The sequence below is a fragment of the Eulemur rufifrons genome, chromosome 6, assembly GCF_041146395.1.
Source record: "Eulemur rufifrons isolate Redbay chromosome 6, OSU_ERuf_1, whole genome shotgun sequence".
Taxonomy (NCBI): domain Eukaryota; kingdom Metazoa; phylum Chordata; class Mammalia; order Primates; family Lemuridae; genus Eulemur; species Eulemur rufifrons.
In genome coordinates, this window is record NC_090988.1 from 35,395,428 (window position 1) to 35,422,304 (window position 26,877).

At 41.1% G+C, this 26,877-nt stretch overlaps 1 protein-coding gene across 1 annotated transcript in view; it reads left to right on the forward strand.

The window, feature by feature from the left end:
- The window catches only part of MAML2 (mastermind like transcriptional coactivator 2), a 341,550-nt gene that overhangs the window by 237,196 nt on the left and 77,477 nt on the right, over window positions 1-26,877 (forward strand). The gene's annotated exons all lie outside the window — the stretch shown is intronic.

The following is a 26,877-nucleotide window of genomic DNA, read 5'->3' on the forward strand; positions in this document are numbered from 1 at the left end:
GTTGGGACAGGAGCAAGACCAAAACAGTAGTGATCTTGATAGAGTCTTATGAAGACTTCATAAAGCCTGGTTCATTTGTGGCAGCTAGAGGCAAGGGCTAGTGTTTCCTTGTAGTATTATTGTCCTTAGGATCTGTAATGATCAAAGGTCCTTGCTTATTAAGAATATTGCATTATAGCTCATGCCTTTAGCGATATATCCAGTCGTCCGGTCATACTCTGATACGCCCCATGTTCGTGCATCGTGAAGTCAGTATGCACTTTCTGAAAACCTACCATGTGCGAGTTGTTGTGTTAACGCTGAGTATTGGAATAAGGCCAGAGGTGATATTAAGAGTATTAAATGACCAATCTACACCTGTACCACCAACAAGAATGTCTAAGTGCCCAACCTATCATACTGTGGGTTGAGTATCACCTTAAATAAGACATGATCCATGTCTGCAAACACAGTCTGGAAAGGGAGACAGGCTTTAAAAACTATCATTTTAATACCAGGTGGAAAGAGAAATGAGATGAGAGCACAGGGGTTGAGTATCTTACACAGCAAGGGGAATCAGGGAAGTAATTTCCTCAGGAAAGTAATGCCTGAGTTCAGAGTTAAAGGATGAAATTGTCATGACTACAGACAAAAAAAATCTGTGGTTACCTTATGTCCTTTGGTTAACATAAAACAGGTTTCTTCTGCCCCAAATATAAACAGTATGAAGAGACAGCTCTGTGCCTCCAGAGCACACACTGATGAGTAAGCCCTGATCCCCAGGGAACTTGAAAGAAGAAACTCTTCCTGGAAGGAAGGAAGTTTGAGTATTGCTCTGTGCATGTAATTTGACAGGCCTACATTATCTGTCCAAGCACAAAGACAGCACATTACACGTCAAAACAGTATGTCAGGACAGTATGATGGTGCAGAGTGTGATTCCAAAAACATTCCTAGAGTAGTTTTCATGGCTGCTGCCCAGAAAAGAATGCCACAAACACCACAGGCTATGTCCAGTCTAACCTTTGCCCTAAATGTGGGCCAGAAGAAAACTAAACTCAACGACAGCTTACAAGCTGTGCACCAAGGAAAGCTTTCAGCTCTTATCCATTTAAGAAGTATTTTTTTTTAATTGTGGATTATAGAGTAGAGTCATGTATATATTTTACAAAATTCCTTTTTTAAACACAGGCAATTTTGGGATCATTTAAAAACAAGTTGTAGAACTACTTTCTAATTCTATATGTAGGCATTTTGATTTGGATGAATGTAGGTTAAATTCTCACACTGGCAGTTCTAGCTGTGTGACTGCAAGCAACTCACTGAACTTCTCCAAGCCTGTATCTTCACCTATCAGTGGGGGTAATAATGATATCTCTTGGAGTTACATCAAGAATGAAATGAGATAATTCTCAGCCTAGAGTCTAGAATAAGTTGACTATTATTGTGATTATCATGGGAACAGCCATAAATAACCAAAATGTTATTTTTAAACAAGCACTACTCTTATGCAGGAAAGGCATTAGAGTAAGTCCCAAATTCTAACATAAACAGTAATGGGGAAATAAAAGAGAATTATCCCTAATTCTTCCACTATCCAACAGTATGATAAGTGCATAACAATTTACCCTCCCTGAGCCCAGATGTCTCACCAGAAAATGGAAATTATTAACAATGAGATAGTAATGAGTTAGAATTTATTGAGTACTTACTCTATAACTGGCATGACTTCTGTCTCCCTCACTTGCAGTATCTCATTTTGCCTATATGAGGGAAATACCACTATTCCCATGTTACAGGTAAAGAGAATTGAGCCATAGAGAGGTTCAGTACCATTCCCAAGGTCAGACAGATAATAAATAGCAGAGCCAGGATTCTGATGGCCTACTCTGAAGCCCGTGCTTTCAGACACTAGGATACACAGCGCACAGGTAGGATTTATTGGGAAATGAATGACAACTTGCAGATCAATGGGGGATTCTCAAAAGGAATATGTCTTCTAATATTGAGTCCTGTTTACATGATCTACATAGTAGTTTAAGTCCTTTGGAGATAGAGAAAATCTTAAATCTCTAACCTTCAGAGCTATTAAAGAAAGAAATTTTAAAAATATAAATCTGTGCAATCGTTGGCCCTCCTGAGTCAACATTACGGAGTTAACCAAAATAAACACTTTGCAACAGGAAATATGTATCTTTGGTGCCCCATCAGCCCTTTTTTGGGAGCCTCCCTACCACCTCCAACATCCTCTGTGCTGTTTCCGGACATACCACTGATATCAGCAACTGTACACCATACTCCTGACCTCTTAGTCCCCACCGGGATTCCAGGACCCAAACTCACCAAGGGGTGCTGACGGCCAAATCAACAAACATCTTCCAAGGTCTTAGATAATTTTTTACATTTCCCACTGCACAGGACACATATGATGCCTAGATAATTTTCATCTCTTCAAGCAGGCCCTTAAAAAGCGGTGGTAACAGTGGCAGCATTTCAAGTTTAAGGTCTCTACTAAACAGGCAGTGACTACCCACTTAAAGCTTTACCCCGACTTTGTAGGTTGAACCACATTGTCCCCCCAGCTCCACGATTCTCTGATGTGTGACTTTAAAGTCAAGCGTCTGAGTTTTAAGCAAATATGCTAGAGCTCTGTTGTCAAGTAAATGTTGCCATCTTGAAAGTATTCACTTTGTGAAGGGGCTTGTACAAATGCTAATCTTGATACTATTGTTCAATACAGCTATAGAATTTTCTCTGGGGATTGTCTTTAGCGCTTATAGCACATTGGGTAGATTATTACCAACACAATAATATTCATCCTGTCAGGATGATCTTTGAAAACAGTCAAGCTGGGTAATGCTGCTTTGGGTCAAAACCAAGGAATGACCGTGATGTGACAAGGCTGCATTTCAAGTGTGGTGTGTGAACTTTCTCTGAAGGCAATAAAAAAAATGAGTTCCTGCCCAAGATGACAATTTTGAGAAGCAATTTTTTTTTTTTTTTTTTTTTTTTTTTTTTTTTTGAGATGAGGTCTTGCTTTGTTGCCTGGGCTAGAGTGCCGTGGTGGGATCATAGCTCACTGCAACCGTGAGCTCCCGGGCTCAAGTGATCCTCCCACCTAGGCCTACCAAAGTCTTAGGATTGCAGGCATTAGCCATCGCACCTGTCCAGCTTCTGTTTGATATACATATTTCTTAGGTTCTTGTGATTCTTTTTATATCATCCAGTATATTGCCAAGTATTGTACATTGAGTGAGGGGAGTTTAAAGTCTACCATCTATAGTAGACAGTACAAATAGGTATTCTCACACCAGAACAGCTAAATCTCTGTTACTTATGACCAAAGTCAATGGTGGGGGGAAGGATTGAGAATTAAGCAACTCCTAAATTTATTAACTGAAGCATCCTAAATGAAAACAGTAGTCATGTATTTTTTTTTATGCTTGTCATAGTCACTTTGTGTCAAACATAGGAAGATTTACTATGGGATTTGCTAATTGGAGCCCTTTAGCCTTGGAAATGGTAGAAATGTTGGCTCTCTGCTACAAATTGGTAGATTGAATTTGTTGAGCAGTTGCTTGCAATTTATGCAGTAAATGTGCAAAGGTGACCTTTTTTTTTTTTTTTTTACCTTTCAAAACTCTGAACCCACACAAGTCCACATGTTCAGGCAAAGACTGAAAACTAAAATTGGAAGACCCTGTGTTCCTCTCCCTTTACTGTGTACCCGTCTCTATTTTCCTAGATGTGCATGATGCCTGAGGGATGGCTGTGACAGAATCAAATTGTTGGATATATCCTTATTGTTCCATGCCTGGGGTGGTTTTAAGTAATCTCTTCTCCAGAGACTGGGAAAAATATAGTATTTGGTGTTTCCCAAAATGTCTTCAGTGGACTCTTCTCTTGCTAATATCTGGGGCTTGGCAAATGGAGATACCTCGTGGCTATAATTGTCTTCCCTTCCTGATCTGAGGGTTATGGGAGAGGGCAGGAAAGGGATGCAGTGCATGCATTTCTGATTTATTTTCAAGTCACTGAGCACTTGTTTAAGATGTGCAAGAGTTATTGGTTGACCGGGGCTCATGAGGGTTTAATCCAAAAGTGCTTACCTCTTGATCCAAAAAGTGATCTTTTTCAGAGCTATAATCAATCACTTAAAAGTGTGAATTTTTTTTTCTAACATTGGATCCATGCAACTCAAGTGGATTCTATATTTGGTTTAGAACTCTTCCATCTCTAAAACTTCTTGGAGGGAAGGCAGCCAGTGAATGGATGGTTTGTTATGACTGAAACATAAATTTGTACATTTCCTTCTTAGTTTAAGCCAAGCTCCTCAATCATATATTAAGAACCTCACCCCACTCTCTCTTCCCAGCCAAACTTATCCTTCACTACTCCATATCAACCTTTAGTGTAAATCAGGCAAGTCTCCTGATATTCTCCTCCCTACTTCTTTAAGGTAATTTTGTATATATCTGATCTTAAAGATGAACACACAGAAAATTGTCTCTAAATTGTCCCGGATGGTGGTAGAGCAATCAGTGTGGCTCTCATGTACTGATAATGCTTCTAAATCCTTATAATTGTCCAATGAGCTTGCCAGAGAAGAGATAGAAACCTTGGATCAGCTGGAAATCCCTTTTCTAATGGAAAACTTATCGTGAATTTCATGTTTTGCAATAATATCCAAGCCACCCCTTTGCTAGAGCCTAGAGGTTGACTGAAGGATGATCCAATTAGGCTAGTGCCAGGGTTTGGGTTTAGAGGCCAGAACCAGGTTAGAGGAAGTCAGGGGCATGAAAGGTCCAAGACAAAACCACACCAAAGTCCTAAAGAAGCTGGAAACAAAGTCAGTATATTCAGAACCCAAGAATGAGACCAAAAGGTGATGACAACCTGTGGTCAAGGATGAATATAAATGACATGATATCTAGAGTGAAGATGGAATAAAGACCCAGGAGATGCTAGGTGATCACTGCAAATAACCCTTGACCATTTGGTGACTTCATTATAACACCTTGGCTGGGACTTGGCAAAAGGGGAAAAGGTTGATACAGACATATTGTGGGTTGTCAATGGCTGGCCAGGAGCATGGTATTTACACTTTCAGTTTAGCTTTGATATTTCATCATTTATCTTTTAAGTTATAAAGGAAAGAAAATTTTGTTTTTAATACTCTATGAAACTAGTGCTTAGACCAGGATGCAGAGTGAATTTCCAGATACATATGTTAATATAATTGAAACTGAAGAATCTCGATTGGAAAATTAGTGGGAGGTACTTTGTGTGGTTTGTTGTGGTTGTTGTTTTGTAAGTTTGTTTTAACGTTAGCACCAACTCTGCGTCATATACAAATAACCCAAATGGTAGATATCATCAAACTTTTTTACAGGTGAGGACACTGAAGCCCAGAAAGGTCAAATCACTTGCTCAGAGTTGTCGTAATTGGCCTTATTTTAAATCTGGGGCTTATAAATACTATGCTGCCCAAGTTAAGAAAAGAGGTAGAAGTGTTTTGAGTTGTGCTATCAGAGCCTTTTTTTGTGATATATGTTTGAAATGTCACTATTCTCTACATTCCCAGGCAAAATCACCACCTCAGTCAATTTTCTTGCAGGGAGGGATCTTCAGTCAAATTCACTGAACTTGCCTTCTCTGAATCCACAGATCTCTAAGTTTTCTGGTGTGCCCTGCCAGAAGCCATGAACCAATTGATTATTTGTTCAAAAACATATTTGTTGAATGCCTGCTATTTGCCACACACAATTCTGGAGACCGATGCTACAACTGAGTGCAAAGATGAAGTCATGGTGCAATCAGGGAAAGCATAAAATTTGTTTAAAGTTTTTAAAAAATAAACAGACATGTTTTCAAATTGAGACCTATTTTCATCATATTGCATGCTTATTCTTGCTTGTATTGCTAGGCTGATATGCTGCTGGGCTTCTTGATGCCTCTGATCCCAAATAAAAATGGGAAAAAAAACAAGGAAGTGGGTAGGCAATTTAATTTTTAAGGCAAAAAGTTCTGGAGTTTTGTTATATATTTTACATGACAAAGAAAATTCATTTATTCTCTTTTTCTTTAACATCATCCATTAGGATTTAAGAATCCATTTAGGGTCACTGTTAGAGTTTCATAAGAGGGCAAAACCATAATTCTTGCATTCATTCATTCAAACAATGAAAATGTATTGAGCACCTACAGCGTGCCAGGAACTGGGGATTGAGAGATTAAATGATCCCCTCTCTACCCACTTAATCTAAAAGATCAGTAAGACATGGTTCCTTCCCTCAGTGAGCTTTTGATCTGAAGAAAGTATCTGTCCCTACTACTTCCTGGATTCTCATTCGGTTCATGTATTACATTGTCCTGATCCTTAGCAATCCACTCTTATGTAGTAACTGAGCAAAAATTACGTGAGTATTTCCCCTAAGTCAGCAAGTTCAATTTTAAACATGTTACTTTACCCTTTTACAGAATAAAACTCTATATGCTGGATATTCCACTTTCTTTTCTGTTTTATTTTGTTATCCTCATACGTAATAGCTCAGAGCACAAGGGAATGAATTAGTGTAAAGCAACAGTTAACTCCTGTATCCCTCAATAAAGAAATAAACACAATAACAAGAAGAACGTGTTAGCCTTGAGATCATAATACGTGGGGTTCAACTCCGCAGTTAGGGGAATGGCTTCTATTATTCTCACTCCAAGGTCTTTGTCTGTGTGTCACATCCATCAATAAGGGCCGTGCATTTAAAGCATTAGTGGGTAAGTTAGCCTGTTGAATACCAAGTTTCCAACTAAGGAAAGAAAGGGTATAGGGTTAAGAAATAGATTTGAACCTGGAGATGGAAATGCAAGAGGGTTAATGGAAAATCTGACAGATATTTTACTGTAATGTGCATTAATGTAGGTGACTCAAACAATCCCCTTTGCACCCATTCTAATTAGTTTTGCCTTTTCTAATCAGATGTCAGTTGTTATCAGTTTGGTAGAAGGAGGTGGTGGTTTCTTCTTGTGAAATCCAAAGGAAGCAAAAATCCATTTACCCAGTGCACTAATCAGTAAATTTGCACATTAATGGTTAATTAAAGTCAGGCACAAAAACTTGAGATTCAGATGTTTACTGTAAGGAGTTCTGGGTTTGAAACAAAAGACTGTACAAATGTTTAGACTGCTAGGATCAGAGAGATGTGATGTGAGTGAATCATCTCAATTCTTACATTGTGTTTCAAGTAGGGGAGACCAAACTTACAGACACATGCCCGTACACACACACACACACACACACACACCACACACACACACACACACACACACACACACACAGCATAGGCAGCTCTTTGGATGCTAATTAGAGAACTCTGGCTGAATGTTTGCATTTGATGCAATGAATTGGAACAATAAAGTAGTGCCTTATTCTCCAAGCAATAAATTAAGTCTAGCATAATAGAGGGAAGCCAATGACTGCTTTCCTGTGCATCCTGCAAAATCAAGTTTTCAAGGTCCCTGAGGATAAAAGAATGGGGGTGGATGACCTGTTTCCCCTTCTTTCTACTGCTGAATCCCTCTACCCCTAATCACTAGCATTTTACACAGTTTGCTTTTCACAGGAACTTAATTTCAGTGCCACCTTTAGGAAACATGAACTTCATAAACAGGGAGTGTTTGGGGCCCTGCTTCTTGGTAGTGCACAGGTCTGTGTGAGTGAGCACAGAAGTGTGTGTGCCTCACATTCTGGTCTTGGGTTCACATCTCTACTCTGTGTCTCTAGATCTTTGTCCAGTTCTCCCTCCCCTTGGCCGTACCCTCTCTTCTTTTGCCCTTTCCCTACAGACCAATTTTGAAATAGCCTCTTTACCCTGACCTTCTCAATACTGGTTCATAGCAGGCCTTCAAACGGGCAGGCGTGGGGACACATAGCCCCAGAGTTGTTGTTGGCAACAAGGGTGAAGGGACTTTTCCTGGAAGAGGGTCCATGCTGGGGACAGCCCAGAGGCTGATCAGCTGGCAGGCCTGTCCCCATGTCCCCCAGCCTTGACACAAATGAATGAGTTCTGAATGGACATGCCTGTGGGCAGAACATATCCAGAATAGCTTCTACTGTTGTCCCTTCCTGCTTCCTTCCAGTCTTTTGAACATGCAACTGGAGTGAACATTCTCAAATAGGAAACTGATCATGTCAGTCACCTGCTTAAAACTCTTAAATGGTCTTCATTTTCTCAGGTTAAAGTACAACTCCATTTGTAGCTTATAAAGCCCTGTATGATCTTTGGCTCCTGCCAAACTCCCCAGATTTATTGGTTTTCAGTCCCAGCCTTCCTCTTCCCTTGGCTCCCACCCATCCACCCATCCACCCATCCTTCCCCCTAACTCATACATACCCTGCACTCAGATCCCTCTCTAATAAATGTCCTCCAATTCCTGAAAAGTACCATGCTTTCTCTCACCCCACCCCCCACCAGGTCTTCAAATAGGCTGTTTGCCCTGCCTGGAATGCTCTTCTGCTCTGCTCTGCCTGATTAACATAACCCTAAGCTTTCTCCAGTCTCAGCGGAGACACCATTTCCTCCAGAAGGTTTCCCTGGCCTCCCAGTGTGGATTAGCTCCCATCCCATTTGCTCTGGCAGCTCCCTGTGCTTCCCGTCTTTTAGCATGTATCACCCCTCATACACCTTTGTTCTTGTGTGTCTTCCCTAACCAAATGGCCAGCTAGTTGAAGATGGGGATTGTCTTGTTCACCACTGTATGCCAACCCCTACCACATCTACCATGTAGTAGGGACCTGAAACATCTGTTGAACAAATGGACAAAGAAATCATACCATTAACCCATCATCCTTTCTTCTGTTCTGGGGATGTAAAGACACCACCACGTGACCCCTTCCTCCTCAAAACGTAGGGACAGGAGCTAGCACCTCCACCTTCCTCCAGACCAAGTCTGCCCTGTGAGCACTGTCTGCCCGGGGACCCGCAGAGTCCTCTGGCAGAGCTGGAAACCACAGAATTCCCTCTCAGCTGCCCCGTGGGTCAAATCTATGGGAGGATTATTGTGAAGAGTCACTCTGAGGGAGGCTGGACTGACCTAAATCCGGGGGAGTCACATGAGTAAGAGTCAGCTAAGAGAGTTTTATGAAGGATACTCTGAGTGATTCTTCTGAGAGCAATGGAAAGACCTAGAAAAGATTATATGGGTTGTTTGTAAACAGAAGAATAACTTGTGCCTAGCACAAGGTAGTTGCTTAATTCAAATGTGTTGAATGTCACCGCATCAAAATTACTCTTCAGAGAAGTCGCTGTAGTTGCTGTGCAGAGAACACGCTGCAGGCTGCAGGCCAAGAGCAAGAAGACCTTCACAGTGCCCATATGCCCAGAACCTTCAGAGATTCTGGTGTGCAGCTGCGGTGGCCCAGGCAGCTCCTGCCAGCCTCCGAACATCTCTGAGTCTCCACCCGTCCTCTTTCCTGGTCTCCCACTTGCCCCTCACATACCACTTCTCAAAGAGACAGCCATGATTGTCTCTTACATCTTTATTCTCTCCTTTCTATTTTCAAATATGCTCAAGCTCTCGACATCCTTCAAAAATAAGTTGTCATTAAGCCTCATACCCCTTTGAACTCATTTTGAACCATCTCAGAACCTCTGCAGTCAGCATCCTACCTCTCTCCCTTCCCAGGTGCTACTGCTGATGCCACTGCATGGCCATCCACGTCTCTGCCTCTTCCCCATCACCACTGCTGCTGCCTACGTGCTCTAATTACTGTAATAGTCCCTCCTACCTCCTCCTCGTCCCTCCCAGTGGTAGCTGGACAGTTTGTATCTAAGCAGCTCTGTCTTGCTCTATGCTCCTCAGAGCTGAGACCGGTAGCTGGGGTTCCATTTATCCCTTTGCTTTTGCCCGGCCTCCCTCCTGCAGTGGCAGCTTTACCCTCATCCAGTCATTTCCGAGGCTTCCACTGCAGGGCATCAGCTCTCCTCCCTGTGAATGCCTTTCCCCAACCACTGCCTGATCCCTACCAGCTGCAGCATCCTGTCCACCTTCTTACGCAGTCCTGCAGGTGTCTTGGAACCCCCAGTCCCTCGCCCCCTCCATTCTTTTCCCTGAGTGCCCATGTTGCTGTAATCATCCCTCCTCAAGACTCTGAAACAGACAAAGTTAGTTTCTTCTTCCTCAAGTGCCCACGGCACAATGCAGTGATTTTGGTGCAGTTCTTATCACACTGTATTAGAATTTTGTTTAGGTCTCTGTTTGGTCCACTGAACTGTAAAATTCTAGAGGGATAAGACCATGGAACTTCTTTTTTTCCCCCCCTCTGAACTCACAAAACATTTTGTAGCCTTCGTTGCATTCATTGCTCTCTATGTTGAATTGTAGTTAAGTCTATACCTTAACCCCTCCACTGGACTTCAAGCTCCTTGAGACCAGGGTCTGTATGTAATTCAGCTTTGCACCTCCAAGAGCTAACAGAGTCTCTGAGAGACAATGTCAATATGTGGGCAAAGAAAAAGGAGAAAAGAGAAGAGCAAAGGAAAGAAGGGAAAGAAGTTAAGGTGTGTGTGTGTTACAAGCTGGATGGTCTTGAAATGAAGTAGACTGTATGGTCTTGAAATGAAGTAGACTGTATGGTCTTGAAATCAAAGGAAATGCAATGGACTTGAATAATTTCTTATGTCTATCTAAATATAAAATGTACATTATTGAGAATGTACACATTACTTCCAAAAATGTTGTAAGCATCTCAATAACCGTGTGACTTTGGCCGAGTTTCTTAGATTCCCTGAAACTAAGCTATGTCATCTGTAAAGTGAGAATGACAACACCTATTTTGCAGGATTGTTGGAAACTTTTCATGAAATAACCCATAAGGGTTACAACAAATACAGAGCCTGCATGCTGCAGGCAATTCACAAATGTTAACTTGCTTCTCTTTGCAAAATAAGACCCTCCAATAAAATAATACAAATTAAATGTTACTAGACATCTGCAATGGGTGATTTCCAAAACCGAGCCCTCATTTAACTCTGAGTTTCCAGGCAACTAAGACAAAAAGAAACTATGTGGGAATAGAGATGTTTTGCTTTGTTTCTTTTAAATATAAAAAAAATCATACAAGTTCATCCAATGGAGACAAACTTTTCCCTGGAAATAAATTCAAAGGTACATTTATCATTGGGGGAATTAGGTAACATAATGGACATTTTCCACTGGAAATTTTGCAAAGACACCGTGGTGCTGTTTACTTTGATGTTTCTGTTTTTAAGCTGCATTATAAAATCTGAGGCCAAAATATTATGCTTTAATTCAGTAAAGACTTTTCCTTGGAAAGCTAAGATAATGTGGTTACAGATATATTTTCTGAAGGTCTGTTTCAATAGCTTTGACAGTTTGTTTTAGCAAAAACATTTTTTTATCCCTTCTCCTCCCTGGCCCCCTACCTTTTCAGGATTTCCCAGAGGCACTTTCCAGAACTTTAGGTTCCTCAGGACAGAGCTTGCAAACCAGGGTTATAGCTTAAAATATGAATAGGGTTTATTAACCTTATAGGAATGCATAATTTAAATGCCCATTAAATTGCTTCACTTAAATATCAGTTGTCTCAAATGAGTCTCCCACGAACTCATGCATTGTATAAAGTGGATTAGACCTGAGGTGTGTCTACCTGAGAATCAGGTTTCAGGGAGAGCTTTCTGAAACCTTTTAATATGCTATAATCTTACCCCTCCATATAGAACAAAACTATAAACTTCAGGTGTGACACCTCTGCTCTCCAGACCAAATTCATTCAAAATCACCATGAAAAAAAAAAATCAGCAATTGGCATAGTTATTTATCATTCTGCAAATACTGAAGCACTGCCAGTATGCAGCAAACCATGCTACCTGCTGTAAGAAATGTAATAAATGACGTAATCTGTGTGGTGGGAACAGCCTGGGAGTGCGAGACACAACACAGGAAGTCTGGACCCAAACTTGTTGCTGGGTATTTTATTTCACCTTTAGAAATCAGGCCTTGCTTACTGCCTTTGTTATAATTTTATTCTATAATTCTGAATGTTACAATTCCAACATGCAGTGACAGCCTTCATTTCTAAATTTTATTTTGACTTTTATCGAAGTAACACGTACACATAATTTAAAAAGACAAATCATGCTAAAATGTGAAATCTGTTTCCTGGCCCCTCTTTCCTCACTCTTCTTAGTTTCTAGAGGAAACCCCTTTTGTCCTTTTTAGCTGCTTCTGGTATTTACCATCATGTTCCTAAGTGCATCCATACCTGATACCTCTTGATTTGTTAATTTTAGACAATATCTGTTACATTTTATTATAGCAAATGAAGATTTCAGTTCTATTGTCAACCCTTTCCTCCCTATCCCCTTTGCTACAATATAGATTAAAAAAAATCGATTAACTCCATATCAGTGTTTTCAGAATTTGTGAAAAGATAAATAATATTTACTGTTGAGACAAGCAGTATACTGTAATTATAATTCCTGTCTAGGAGTTATGTGCCTGACTTTGTTGTCATTTGTGAAGTTTCTCTGAATCTCTAGCTGAGTCTCCTCATACTGTCCAACAGCTCTGTAAAACATCTCTTTGTACATTTTCCACACTGTAGTTCCTGCTGGGCAATCTAGTTGCTCCGTTTCCTTTCCTGGATACATCCTCCCATCTGCATAGGAGTTCCCTGTCCCCAGTCACCATCCTAGGCCTGCTGATACAGCTGTTATCTTACAGCTTCCTGCCACTGTCCTTTCAATCCCTTCATTCCTTTCCTTTATCAGATTCCCTGTTCCTGGATCCTGTGTGTTTTCCTATTTATTTACTCTCTCACTTTGGTGCACTGTATCTGCTGGTAGCTTCCTGATCAAGGGTGTGTGAAAAGGCTAAAGCCCTCCTAGTAGTATGTGTGGTGCCTCAGACTATGCAAAGAAGGAATGAGGAAGAAGGAACCCTCATTTATTGAGCATATACTGTATGCCAAGTGCTTTCTCCACGACATTCTTAAGAAATAGGGATGATTTTCTTTCTCCTTTTTATAGATGAAGGAGCTGAGAGTAAGGTGGCTTAGTAATTTGCCAAAGGTCACACAGCTAGCAGGTGGCAGAACTGGAATTCAGAGCCGTGTTTATCTGACTCTAGCCATTTCACACACACTGCGTCTCTTACCCAAAAAGCATAAATGCACAACCCTTGCCCTCAAGGAGTTTGCGCAATCATGTCATTAATCTAATGTCAGTTAACTGTTGTGTTCTGGCTCAATTTGCTCCCTTTTCACGTGTGTGTGATGTGTATGTGTATGCATATAACTTAACTCTGGTTAATGTAACTTCTGTTTTCATAGTCCCATAGTAATAAGTACATCAAGTTTTATTATTATATTTTTCCATGAAATTCTGAAACAGTGATTTCCAAAGGAGATTTCAACTCTTTACATGCCCCCCTCCACCTGCCCCCATTTATTAGGCATTAGGCAATTACAGTCTGATCTGGTTACAACTGAAAATATGTTCGTGGTTTTGCCCTTCTCCCTGGTGGATTTTGGTTTCTATGCCAATCGGTTCATTCTGCTGGCATTTATCACATTTAGCTCCTGCCTAAGGGACATCCAGGATAATCGGGGGGGAATTAACTGAGTAGAAGGCGTGATACATACTTCAGGCTGTGTACTGTACCACCAGGTTATGCCAAGTTCACGTGCCTTGAAGCCTAAATGAATACCCCTCTTGGAAACAAAGCAGAATAGTAAGTACAAGGGGGAGAAAATAGGAAAAGATTTTAAAACAAATGAAAAAAGGTAGAATCATTGTTTTTGTTTCTGTTTTTGTTTTAACGAATAAGTTACTGGCAGGTCTCACGTGCAAGCAAACAGCTAGCACGGATGCATTGCATTCATGCCGGCACAGCTGACTCCTGCTGACTGCTGTTCACACCCAGCGGTCTTGACACTGCAGACCGGCTCTCATTCACCGAGGGAAGCCGCTTGGACTAGAACGAGGAGACAGTTCTCTCTGTACACTCCTAGCACTGTCCTCTAGCAGCATCTGATTGCTCTATCAGTCTCACTGCTCTCTGAAGTAAAAATCCTTTCATACAGTTAGAAATTAGAAGTAGGTCTCCACTTTTGAAAGTGTTGGGTTTCAGAAGTTCATTTTTAATTTGGGTTTTTGGCACTGCTGGTGCATTTTTTCAGATAGGAGCAATTTTTTTTTCATATTTTTATTTTTTTAGAGATGGTCTCACTCTCTTGCCCAGGCTGCAGTGGTGTGATCATAGCTCACTGCAGCCTTGAGCTCTCGGGCTCTAGGAATCCTCCCAGCTCAGCCTCCGGAGTAGCAGGGACTATAGACGCACACCACCACACTCTGCTAATTTAAAAAAATTTTTGTAGAGATAAGCTCTCGCTATATTGCCCAGGCTAGTCTTGAACTCCTGGCCTACAAGTAATTCTCTTGCCTTGGCCTCCCAAAGTGCTGGGATTACAAGTGGGAGCTACGCTACCCAGCCCAGGAATGATTTAAAGAAGGTTTATCAAGTCCTGCTGCTGGCTATACAAAGTCTATTTGACTCCTATGGACATTGAGCCATTAGAGTGCTATCCATGATTTCTAGAGTATTACATTATTTGTTTTTTTTTAACGTTCAGTGTACATGTATTAAGCTAGGCACAGTGGTAGAATCAGGAATACAGTCTGTTTAGTGAAACAGAGAACTACAGAACAAGAGAGAAATGTGAGTCCCGGATGTACACAGAGCACTTTGCTATGGAAACCACAGAGATGGGGCATCCACCTCAGTCTGGCCCCAGGTTCTCAATGGGCAGACCCGGAGCATTTTCAGCTGCACTCTCGTGGAAGAGGAAGCAGGCCTTCAGACCAAGGGAAGAGAGAAAAGATTAGCCAGAACACCAGGAAAGGCACGCAGAGCTCTTCCTTTCTTGTGGTCCTTTATAGCGTGGACATTTATAGCTTGGATACTACCTGCCTACCACTTCCTGTCCACACCAGTGTTGGGCACTGAACTTTGTTTATTTCGTTTATCAAGATAAAACAGTTTTGAGCCATCAGCTCTATTTCCATAGTCTATAAAGAGAGCTCCGGGCAGTAACGGGCCCACCAGCGAGGCAGCCAGGCCCGGTGTCCCTACCAGACTGTACTGTGGACTCCACGCCAGCCCTGGGGGCAGACTCCATAGAGGAGGCTGTGTTTTGCATATGGGAAATGCAGTCCACGAGACTATTTGCTTCTGAAAAAGCAGCAGTAGTCTCACAGCCAAGATGATTCCTAAAATAAGGTTTTGACCCACATATATAATAAAATTGAAATTGCCTACATAGTCAAAGCCAGAGAGAAAGACAGAGGGTTAGAAAGATGGGGTAGGAAAGAGAGATCCCAAGGGAAACATAAAATTTGGGCCAAAAAATGCATTTCTGAGCATCTCTTCCGCTGTGTAAAGAGACTTTATAAGGCAATTTTAATTCTGATAACTTGCCCATTTCTGTTTGGAAGTACAGATGAAGTCAACCATTCTCACAGAGTTCTCCATTTTTTTACCTCCTCATATTTCATTCAGTTTTTTTGTGGGGGGGGGAGGATGGGGGGACCGTTTTGCTATTGTAAAATTCTTTCTCATTTTCCTGAACACTTGAAATCTAAATGGATATGAATTCAACATGGATCCCAAGGCCCAAAGGTCAGCTCCCACTTGGACGGTTTTGATATGTAAAGTGTGCCAACATTCACTTCTGCAGAGGGGTGAGCCCGGGGCCGGTGAAGATTCACGGGGATCTCATTGCCCTCACATTCAGAGGCAGGAGGTTTCCGGCTGCCTGTAGGTCTGCATAAGTTGGGGAATGAGACCCCCTCTCAGTCCACCTGGAGTGCACACGTTCTCCAGGGAAGCCGAAGGGAAGTGTGTGAGAACCTCACCGGGCTGTTCCTTGGGAGGGTGAGGGCAGCCCTGACTTCCATGGGAAAGGGATTCCCTGCCAAATTCAGATGCCGAGGCTTCCCTCAGGGACCACAGCCCATCCGAGTGGAGGAAGTTGCTGTGAGAAGTTAAGCAGGCAGCTCTGAAGGGCTGTGAGTGTGTGTGTGTGAGTGTGTGTGTGACAGAGAGAGAGAAAAGAGAGCAGCCCTCCACCATTGCTCACATTATAGTGCACATGGAATCAATTTAAAATTTCACAGAGATAAAAAAGTAAACAGAGAAGAGGGGAGCTGGTGTCTCTCTCCAAGGCTAGCAATTGCACTCACGCATACATTGCAAGACACACCATTCGCACCTCTAGGTTTTACACAGATTTCTTTCACCCCTGAACGTCTCTGAGACTCAGCCCAATGGTATTCCAAACAACTGTGAGGATCACACCTCTTAGCAATAGAGTCAGAATAACTTTCTGTTGTCATTTTTTTTTTTTTAATTAAGAGTTTCTTCCATCCAGGCATTGCAGGAGAGAGGAGAATTTATTAACGAATTGATTCTAAAGTAGAGACACGGGACCCACAAAGCAGGGCCGATGAAGATTCACTTCAGTATTCACATTAAGGGAAGCAGGAGTGCATTACCTGGCAAGGCCACCAGCTCAGATGTATTAGCATACGATCGACATGAAAGGTGCTATCTGAATACTAATTAGAAAGAGTAGAAACTTTTTACATTGACCATGGTGGCAGATGACACATTAAACAGTATGTTCGCAGCCACAGACCCCACCAGCTTTTCCAGTAACCTGAAAAGACAAAGAAAAAGAGAACTTGGGGAAACTCCTATTCATCAGTCAGGTTTCCCCTTAAACATCACTTCCTTTAGGAAGCCGGTCAGACAGATCCACCCCCACCCGACTTCCCCAGCTCAGCTCTTCTCGCTCTTTACATTATACTTTCCAGAATTCTCTATCTTGCTCACCAGGCAGTCTTTACCCCTCAATGCCGAATGCTCAGCACACTCTCTAGCACTTTGCAGGCACTTAATGCGTGCTTCATGATTGATGGGGCATCGAGGACTTGTGTTAGGTCTTGGAAGATATGAAAATGGAGAAGTTAGAATCTCTGCGCTGTCTGGGAGGGAGGCAGACAGATAATAATAGACACCGTACAATTTGCCAGACGTTGTAGTACCTGTAAGTGCAGCTTCTCTAAAGGAGAACAAAAAGAAGGTTGAACTTTTGAGCACTTCAGTGATAAAACAGACTACATCAGCTCCTTCTTGGATTCATTAATTTTAAGAAATAGTCAATAGAATCCTATTTCCTTACATTTCAAGTTTGCTACCAGAATAGCACAATATCAACAATACTAGGTAATGGATTTCACTTGGGAGAATATTATATCAGGAGGAAAACGTGAAATACTGTCAATATCTTCTCTGGGAAATCTATGTATTAGCTTTGTGGTATCTACTACTGAATTTCTAAACTTCAGAACTGAAAGCAAATACATCACTGGCTGTGCAGTAAAGCTTTAAAGAGTGAAATTAAGAGTCATGCTCAAGTTTCGGTTATTTTTCTTTGTTGCCTACTCCTTTTGCCACTCTGTCATTTCATTCTTCTTCTTTTTTTTAATCGGAGGAAGAAGCAAAAGCAAAATATGCTACGCCCACTCCTTGGCCTCCTGTGCTCCTATAGCATTATTTATCGAGCACTCTCGGTGTGCCTGGCATAACAGACAACAGAGGAAGTGAAGGCTCGTCCCTGAGGGTTTGCCGATTCGATTAGAGAGAGCCATTTAGAAAGATAACTCGAAATCTCAGACACAGGAATCTGACTTTTATTCCAGTGTCAAAAATGATTTGGAATCTTTTTTGTATGAGGATGTTTGTGAGTACTCCTGTCCTCCTCTCACAGCATCCAGGGGGCCTCTCCAAGCCTGGCTCAGACAAAATTACAGAACCCAAATGCAGTTGCAAAGGTGAATGACTTCAGGTCGTTTGGAAGCACAAAAAGTGGCCTGACCATGAATCTTTCCTCCACATTAACCTCTCCAAGGATAGAGTCTATTGAAGAGGTGAATCTTGACACCATTTTCCTTGGGTTTTTTTTTTTTTTTTAAGAGAGAGAGAAATTGCATTTTACAGATGTCTGATGAAACTCTCATGTGACCAAAAAGACTGCAAATAAAAGGTTTATAAACAAAAAAGAGTATAACAATAGTTTCTGGGTAACTCTTTGAAGGTGGTAGGTACAACATATACTGTCCTTCACACACTGCTGTATTTTGAGAATCTAAGCTCATCCAAGGCCATGTGGCTTCAGTGCCATTGATTAACTGGGTGACCACGTGCAAGCAGTTAACCACTCTGCTTCAGTTTCTCTAAATATACAATGAAAGAGATCATCGAACCAGATGAGTCGTTCCAAGACTTTTGTATTTATATCTTATAATAGGGGAGCTGAGATAGATTTGCTGTATTTCATTTTTCTGTGTAATGACATTAACAATCAAAACTACGGCCTACTCTTACCATCATTTCATGAAAGAAAATACATTTTAGCATAAAAAAATTGAGAAGAATATAAGCGCAGAGTAAATGATGGTCCTTGAAAGTAAATAAATATAACTGTTTAGTAAAATCACCAGATGAATCTTAATTTTCTCAGTCCCATTAGCAAACAAAAACTTAATCAGAAATGGATGTGTCCACAGGACACCATTAGACTCCAAGATCTTCATGGCTCCTCCTATCTGTACCACTCTAAGCACAATACTTGAACTTACCAGATAAGTAAATAAATAGGAAATCAGAAATGTATCACCTTCTCGTTTGTTATAGTGCAGGTGTTAACATTTTACAGCACCCAGCTAACTAGGATGTGGAAGGCCCTGCCAACCACATCATACTCTGTCTGCTCAAGATAGAAGATCTACTTCATGCCATTAAATTGTCATTGTTTTCAGCTGTTGTGACTCCTTTAATTAGAAGTGAATATAGCAACAAGGAAATTAAATTTTTAAAAACTGGAGGAGATATCAAAGGGACAGGAGACTATAAAAGCAAAACAAAGGCTTTTTTTTTTTTTTTTTTTGCAAGGCTCAACTGATGATTTCGCCCAAAACACAAAAGGAAAAGAAAAGATTTACAGCACAAAGCATGCAATACAATTCAGTGAAAATTATTCAGTATTGTTACCGTATTAATGCTGCAGCCCAAGTTTCATTGTGTAAATTAAATACGCAGTCTGTTCCCTAAGATTGTACTTGGTTTCCATAATAGTTTTTTTTAAGTCCTCACAGATTGGAAATATAAATATGGAAATTTATGATTATCAATAGTTTGAGCCAAATCCTAAGAGAAGGGGTTTGGACTGAGGTCTAAAAGTACTTCACTGAAATGGAGCCACCAAGAGACAAGTTTAGTCTGGGAGGCACATGTGAGAGGATGACAAATGGAGTTTATCATGGTGGGAGACTTGTGGATTTGCCTTCTTGTTTCCCTTGGCAGTGCAGGATGAGGCCGGCGTTGGCGTCATTGCTTTAAACACACAGTCACTTTGGCGTGAGGTTGGATCTCTGATGTCGTTCAGGGCTCATTTGGTAGTCAATCTGTTTTTAGAAGGAGGTAGGTCTTTCAGGAAATGGCCTTCTCCTTGAGGGCGACCTCTTTGAAGTTGAGGAGACTCATCCCCCTTCCTTTTCTTCCTTGCTGTGTACCACCTTGGCGGTTGAGGTAAAAACAGCTTAATTTATTGAAATGATGTAAATGCTCAAAATCAGGTTCGGAACTTCAGAGGTGGTATAAATCTTAGATATGTTTCTATAAAATCATTATTCCCTTTTTACACATGTAAGAGAAATTCAGTAGCTTCTCTAGGTTCATTCACTAGTCAGCATCGGGATTAGAACTGTGATTTCCTGATTTCCAGATCAATACTGGACTTATTTGCATCCCCCAGCGAATCTCTACAATTTGAGTATTAGCAAGTACTCAGTTAATACCATATAAGTAACATGTAACACTCCATTGACCTATATGCAGTCAAGACATAATGTGAAGGAAGTTTTAACTACATAGAAATGTGGCCCTCACCTTACTATAAAAAGAGTCTTCTTTGGCAAGAAGGCTATGTAAGAACACTGCAGGTTAGAAAGGATGAAACCCAGTGAGCAGTCAGGAATTCTGTAGCTTCTTGAAATTTTTGGTTTAAAAAAAATATTTCAAGGTTGAACTGATCAAATATATTTCTGTGTCCTGCAAAATCTTATACCTCACCTAACTTGGTTTTCTTTATTTTTTTGATGCAATATACATTTGGAGGATTATGGTATGTTTGGTTCAACAGACAAGATAAATGAAGGAAGGGCTCCTCCCTAGCAGTCTGCTGATGCAATTAGAGAAAGTTGCCTTGAGGGGTGATTTTGCCATGGCTGTGTCTAGTCTGATCGACTGCCCATGAAGACAGCCAATCTTCAAAATGGCCAGTGGCAATATGTCATGTTGACCTCCTTTAATATATCTCTGTATATTAGGCATATGCGGGATGGACTGGGGTGGAAAGAGAAAACAGGGCCTTTGGAGTAATATAGATGGAGGAAAAGAGATTTGGTGACTGTGGAATTAAAAGGATGGGATAAAATCCAGTGCACCTAAATATTTATAAGTCTTTTGAGCCCATCAGTACAAATGAGGTCATATAATGTCAAAATGAGAATCCCACAGGACACAACCTTCCTACCCGACCTTATCACTCGAGAATGCCAGTCCTGTGCAAAGTTAGTCCTAGCCTTCATCAATATCCCAAGTATATGGGAATCTAAAATAAGAGTTTGACATACTCTCCTGAATCAGGGGCAGCGAACTAGCTGCTGTCACTCCAGGCTACACTGCGGGCCAGCTGGCCAACACGACCTGGAGTTACATATCTCCATGGGCCGTGGATTCCAGAGTAATTCCAAGTTATGTGCAACATCTCTTTCCCTCTCCACATGGAGCTCTTAGTCCTTCCCTAGGTCACACACAGCCAGGAGAGCAGTTTCAGGACACTTCCAGGTGCCAGTGCCATGCTGGCAAAACCGCTCCCTTCTGAAGGTCTGGTCTTGCTGCTGAAACACCCTGTTGATACCAGACTCTAAAATTTTTCATAAAGAGTTTTTTTTCCCTCAGGAAGCTCCAGTCCCTCCAACAACTTGGTTTCCATCTGACTCTTCTCCCATTCTGCATATGTGTCTGAATAACTGAACATAAATTAGGGATACATTTCAAGCCTCTACCCACCTTCTTCACCCAGGGGGCCCCTTAGCCTTCATGTAAATACCTAGAGGGAGGGCTCACCTGTTTCCACCTGGCATGTGTATTCAAGTCTCAGCTACACAAGAGATGCTGAAGTATTTCATAACAACAAATTAATCAGAGAAAACAATAGGGAAGAGTCAAAGACCATTGTAGTCAGTACCCCTGAGGTTAAAATGAGATTTTTCTGTTGTTTGTACTGAACATATAGTTGTGTCTGTCCTATGGTTGCAAAATGAATTTGAAAATCTAAATTAATCAAGGACTATTGATTTAAGCAGTATGATTTTTCTCTAATTTATAGTGTATTTATATCTTCTAAAGTTACAATATTATTTATCTGGAATTTGCTTTTTTAATTAAAAAATAGAGACATATCAAATAGTCACTTTAGGTTAAAAAAGGAGAAGAAAAGAAAGAAAGAGAAAAGAGGGAAAAAGAAAGACAGATAGAGAAAGAATTAACCCTCCTTTTTGATCTATAGTTCTCAAGCTAAAATGCATGTTTTGTAAAATGCCTAGGCACACACAGGACTGATTAAGTCAGAATCTCTTCAGCTTGAGCCTGAGCATCCTCTCCCTCCCTCTCTCTCTCTCTCTCTTTCTCTCTCATATAAAATATATATATATATATATAATTTTTTTAAAGCTCCCCTAGGAAATTGTACTATGCATCAGAACTAAGAACTACTGTTCTAGGGGAAGTACCAGGAGAGGTGAAGTTCACAGACTTGCTTTACCTCCATGTTTGAAAAGTCAGACCTCCTTATATATCACCAAAGAGAACCAACCCAAGACAATTATTGCAGTAGAGAAAGTCATCAGAGGAAAGTTATCTTCTTTCCAGTGGCTGAGCAAGGATTCTTGTAAAAACAGCTCATTTAATTGAGAACAAAACATTTCCTAAGAGAAGTGATATATGCATTATTATTATTATGACTCAGGATACTCAGATAATTAAGTAGTAACACTTCTGTTGACATTTAACTACATTAAGAAGAAAACTTGTTGAACCAGAAATGTCAGTGGGTGAGAGGTTTAAAAAAAAAACCAAAAAACTAACTTTGGCAGGTATTTTCTTCACAAAATTGGCTCTTTCCTAGAAGAGAATTTTCAATTTATTTGGCCCTATTTATAAGCATGTTTGAGTCCATCATCACCCTCAGGCCAACAAAGCAGGAAAAAATGTTAAACTTCTGTACAGAGGTCAAGAAGACCTTTAAATCAGCAACTTGAAACCACAAGCTTGCAAAATATGGCATTGGAAGTTGTTCTTTGGGAATGTATAAGTAATACGGGTTTGAAATGAAAACTAAAACAAGAGAGGCAGTCGTGGATATGCATTTTCATGTCTGCTCCAACATCCATATTAACGTGAAATATCATATTCAAAGAACTCAGTAGACCCCAATAAATAACCATTTTCTCTCTTCCCTTGGATTCTCATAACAAATCTTTGAAGCAATTCTAATATTCTATATCTGGTTTACCAATGACAGATTTAAAAGATGATTTAAAAAAAAAAAAAAAAAGCCCAAATGTGATTAATTTCTAAGAGAAGTGTTTCATTTGTTAGATCCTTACTTATCCTGCATAGAGTAAGGGGATCATGTGATAATTTTGCGTTTTAAAGGGCTATTGCTGACATAATAGACTTACTTTCTGAAATAGAAACATTACTGTTACAAGGCTATGCTGTTGACTGCAAGAAACACATTTGTTTCGATAGAAATGGCCTCTTGTTACTTCTCTAAATGCATGCTCTGTTGTGTGGAAGAAGGCATTTTAAAAGGCAGTCCGTGTCTTAAAGAGTTGATTTTAAAATAGTGTCAGGCTATACTGGACAGACGAGCATTGATTCTGGAGATGCTATGGCTTGAGAAATATGTATGCAAATGGAAGCTTACCAGCAGAAGAAAGAGTTCCAAAGGGCAAGGCTAGTGTGCCAGTCGAGGAAGACAAGTTATGTTTGTGCTAAGGCAAGGGACTCTGGCCCTGTGCTCTACCATGTCGCTTCCCTGCTCAGAACCCTCCACTGGCTTCGCATCTCATGGGTGTGAATAGCAAAGTCCTCGCAGGTCTCTGCATGAGCTGCCTGCCCGACCGGCCGCACACCTGCACTCCGGTGCCCCGTGCCGCTCCCTCCCGGTTTCTCCCAGACACGCCCTCCTTCCCAGGATACACCAGCACAAGCCCTTCTGAGAGTCTTTGCTTTCTTTGTTGTTTGTTTGTTTGACATAGAGTCTCACCCTGTCACTCGGGCCATAGTGCATGGTGTCGTCATAGCTCACTGTAACCTCCAACTCCTGGGCTCAAGCGATCCACCTGCCTCAGCCTCCCGAGTAGCTGGAAGTAGCTGGGACTACAGGCTTGCGGCCACCACACCTGGCTAATTTTTTCTATTTTTAGTAGAGAGGGGGGGGTCTCGCTCTTGCTCAGGCTGGTCTCGAACTCCTGACCTCAAGCGATCCTCCCACTTTGGCCTCCCAGTGTGCTAGGATTACAGGCGTGAGCCACGTCGCACAGCCCAGAGTCTTTGCTCTTTATACTCCCTCTGCAACTGTCTCTTTACCTGGGTTTATTTTTCTCTATAGCTCTTACCAGCTTTGGACACACTGTTCCATTTTCTTGTGTTTTCGTTTATGTCTGTCTGCCCTCACTAGAATCTAAGCACCATGAAAGCAGCAGCCTTTTTAGTTTTGTTCACTGTCATATTCCTAGCACCTCAGTGTCTGGCACATAGTCAATGCTAAGTCAATATTTGTTGAGCAAATAAAAGATTTTTCATCCTACTCTTATCTAATATAATTCATTACTGGAGGTCTGGTCCCAGTGATTCAATGGACTCCGGTCTCACTTTAAGTCCACTCTTATCCAAAGAAACATCGTGAGATCCGTCATCAATACAGAGCATGCAGTAAGTGTCTAAAGAGAGGTAACTGAAGGCTAAGTATAATATGTCTTGTCCAGTCCACCTATAAAATTGTATTCCTCTCCTGTTTCCCTTCTCCCACACACATTGAGCCACAGTGTAGCAGAGGTTACTCAGAAGCTGCAAGGAAGTGGGCAGAGGATGCTTTGGGGATGAAGACCTTGATCCTGTCCCCCTCTGGAGTTGTAGTTCTTCCCTGGACAGAGATGGGGCTCTACCTTGCGCCCTCAGAATGGCAGTGTGCGCCAGCCCCAGTGAATCATTCAGCGCGCGATGACACTATTACACACTCATTATCACTGTTAGTGAGAGGGTCCTGCAGCACCGATGTCCAATCAGCAAGGTCTAGGTGGCGTTAGGAAGAGCCAGTCTGGGGCAAACACGGAGCAAGTTACCCCTTCCTGCTCCCTGTGGACAAGATTTCTGAAGAACCACTGGTGGTGTTGTGTGCTGAGCCTCAGCTCCCTGAGAGGAGTAATTAGGTGATTACTAGTCATTGGCACTTTCAATCATTGAAAGGTTTCAATCATTGGCAGTTTTCAATCGTCCTTTTGAAGAGGTTGAGGAGGAAGAGGAGAGCGGACATAGGAGAATGGGGGTGGGGGGGTCAAAGGCCAACCTAACCAATTTCCCATTGTGCCCGGGCCAAGCACAAAAGCAGGTACAGTGCTAAGAGGCTGCTTTATGCCAACAGCGCCAGCTCTGCCCTTGGTGTCTCCCAATACGGGGCAGCACAGAGCAGTGATTAACATCCACTTTGTAGTCAGACGGACTTTCGTTCAAATTCTGGCTTTGTCATTTCCTAGCTGTGTGACTGTTACCAAAGTACCTAAATTCTCTGGGTTTCATCATCTGTAAAATGAGAATAATACCTACCACATGTGATCATTATGAGGATTAAGTGATATCATTTACGTTAAGCAGTTGCCATACTTCCTGGCACATGAAAAGTTCACAATAAATGGCAACTCCACAGAATCAGACAGGACCTGGATTATCCTTTATGGATATTGGAGAGATTTATGGAATGAAGCAGGATTCTTCTTGCTCACGTCTCTATGTAGTCATCCAGAAAACTTTGGGAAGCTAACAGCTAAACCAAGCTTCTTTGGTTTATCTTCTTTTCTGTGTGTGTGTGTGTGTGTGTGTGTGTGTCTGTGTGCACATGCTCATGAGAGAGAGAGAGAGAGAGAAAGAGAGAACAAGCACAAGCTGTATACCAGGTCTGACATAGGAGATTAAAGGAAAAAAAAATCACATGCTTTGCCCTACTGTGCCATAAAAATATAAAAACTAATATCAGTTGCTATCCTAGGTACATTACGAGAACCTCCCTTTATTTCTTTATCTTGGCTTTGCAATAATATTTAATAAAACTGGGGCAATTATATTAGTAACTTTTCTTTGAGGTTTTTTTTAATGTGATTTTGTAATGTGATTAAGCATTTTAAAATCTATCAGACATGTATTCAGAACATTTTCCAAATCATTTTTTAAAGAGATCAATTTTGTTCAGATACCTTAGTTCTGGAAATAAGCTATTTCTTGTCTACCTTGACACAAAAATAGTCCTTCTACTTTTTTAAGAACACGGCCCATTGTTGAGATGTTGGCTTCTTGGTTTAAGGCATGAATTGTAACCATTTCTAAACTTTCAACTTTTATTCTACCCTTAGAATTCAAACAAAGTGACAGTGATTGAATTTATAAAATATAAAACTCTTGATGAAAAGTGAAAAAAATCAGTTGTTTCTAAGATTATAATAACAATAATAATTAAAACCAATTGAAGATTTACTCTGTGCTGGGCACTGTTCCAAGCACTTTACATTGCTAATTCATTTAATCCTTGCAATGATTTTTTGAAGAAGATACTATTATCCTCCACATTTTATGACACACAGAGGTGCATGGGGGTTAATTACCTTGCACGAAATCATGCAGTTAGTAAGTATATTCCACAGCCTGAATGTATTGCTTTCTACAAATGTAACAGTGAATTTTATTATTTATAAAAAAGGAAACTGAGGTTGAGAGGGGCCCAGAGATTTGCCCAAGGAACCTAACTATAAGGGTGGAGGAAGGACTTGGCCTTGGAAATATCTGAATCCAAACTTTGGGCTCTTCATAGAAGCACTGCGCAACTATTTTTCCACATTCAGACGAGCCATCAGAAGAGCTTACATAAACATTTCATCAAATGTTCCTTCTCATAGAATTTGAGGAGACATTAGAAGTTCTCGTCTAACCAGTACTCTCTAGAGTAGACCTGACCAGTGGTCAGCCAGCTTCTGCTTCCATCCGTTTGTCGGGAACACAGATGATCCATCCAGGAACACAGATGGTTCATTACTGAGTCACCCTACTGGTAGGGAGTTTTCTTATATTGAGTTGCTGTGCTATGACCTAATTTTATATTTTTCATAATTTGGGGAGTAAACATTGCCATTCTTAGGAGTCTTGGTACTAACCTGGCACTACACTGAATCATGTATCTTTAGGAAAATATAGTTAGAAGATGCGCTGTACAACAGCATCCGACAGCTAGCCAGTCATGAGCCTTGGAACCTTTGGGCAAAAAATGTCCTGGCCACCCTTGGCTCATCGTACTGACATGAACTCATCTTACTTCGTAGCAGACAGGCAGCATCGGGACAGAACTGAGGCCTTTCGTTGAACTCTAGATATTGTATTAGCAGGCAAAAAAAGAAAATTGGGACTGAATTTGCAAACCAAATACAA